Source organism: Portunus trituberculatus, chromosome 13 (genome assembly GCF_017591435.1).
Source record: "Portunus trituberculatus isolate SZX2019 chromosome 13, ASM1759143v1, whole genome shotgun sequence".
NCBI classification, from domain to species: domain Eukaryota; kingdom Metazoa; phylum Arthropoda; class Malacostraca; order Decapoda; family Portunidae; genus Portunus; species Portunus trituberculatus.
In genome coordinates this window covers 7855075-7856650 of record NC_059267.1, presented here as the reverse complement: position 1 = coordinate 7856650, position 1576 = coordinate 7855075, and positions in this window count along the sequence as shown.

The following is a 1576-nucleotide window of genomic DNA, read 5'->3' as shown; positions in this document are numbered from 1 at the left end:
CTCTCTCTCTCTCTCTCTCTCTCTCTCTCTCTCTCTCTCTCTTTGTTGCCCAATGAGCGGATGAATAAGGAGGGCTGAGCACTGTAACCACCTTGAAATCGCTGCCCATTGAAGGAAAGATTGGCCACCCTGATGGCTGTATTGTGAGAGAGAGAGAGAGAGAGAGAGAGAGAGAGAGAGAGAGAGAGAGAGAGAGAGAGAGAGAGAGAGAGAGAGAGAGAGAGAGAGAGAGAGAGAGAGAGAGAGAGAGAAAGCAGGCAGGTAGACAGACGAACATAGTAATTGTATATTGATTGACACAGACAGACAGAGCATAAGAACATGAGAAGAACATGATACAATGAGGGAAGCTGCAAGAGGGTGTCAGGCCTACACGTGGCAGTCCTTGTATGAGCAAAGCTATTTAGTTCCAAGTATCAGCCCTTAAATCTATCTAATCTTCTTTTGACAGATAGATAGATAGATGGATAGACAGATAGATAGATAGATGAATAACTAAACAAACAGGCACACAGACAGACAGATAAATAGATAAATAAGCAAAAGATATAGTAAATTAGAATAAAAAAAAAATACATGCACACCTACGTTTTCATGAAGAGAGGAAATAGAATGACAAAATGAAAAGACAACAAGAATAAAGATTACAATACAGAAAAGGGGAAGATAAAGAACGCAGAGGGCAAGATTATGATAACAATCGTCGAACATCCTTAGAAAAAATAAATAGATAACAATACTAATGAAAAATAATGAAAGCTACAAATAACTGAACGAAAAATGTTGAAAAATACAAATAAACAACAATACAAATGAGAAAATATAACAAACAATTAACTGAGGTAAAAAAAAAAAGAACTAAAACGAATAAAGAGTAAAATAAAACATAATAAAAAAACGGAAAACAAAACACAGGAACAAAAAAAAAAAAAAAACGAAAGACGGAGAAAGAGAAATGAAAAAAGGAAAAGGAAATGAAATATAGGAGAATAAAGAAACAGGAAAGAGAGAGAGAGAGAGAGAGAGAGAGAGAGAGAGAGAGAGAGAGAGAGAGAGAGAGAGATTCACCCATAAAAATAGAAACGGAGGTAACACAGAGAGGGAAGGAGAGAGGAGAGGAAAGATAGAAAAGGAGAGAAAACAAGGAAATGGCAAGGGGAGAGACATTGGAGAGAAGAGAGATCAGAGAGAGAGATAGAGAGAAAGACAAGAGGGAGGAGAGAAAAGACTAGAAAGAAGGGAATGAAGGAGGGGAGAGTCAGGGAGGGAAGAGAGAGAGATGAAAGGAGGACGGAAGGAGGGAGATGGAGGAAAGAGAAAAGAAGGAGAATAGGAAGGGAAAGGGAAAGGAGGAGGAATAGGAGGAGGAGGAGGAGGAGGAGGAGGAGGAGGAGGAGGAGGAGGAGGAGGAGAAAACTAAAGAAAATGAGAGAAAAAAAGGAACCAGGAAAAAAATGATAGAATGAGAGAAAGAAACAGAAGATAAACAAGAAAACGATGATTAAAAAGGAATAGAGAGAGAGAGAGAGAGAGAGAGAGAGAGAGAGATCGACAACACCCCCCACTGTCTCTCACC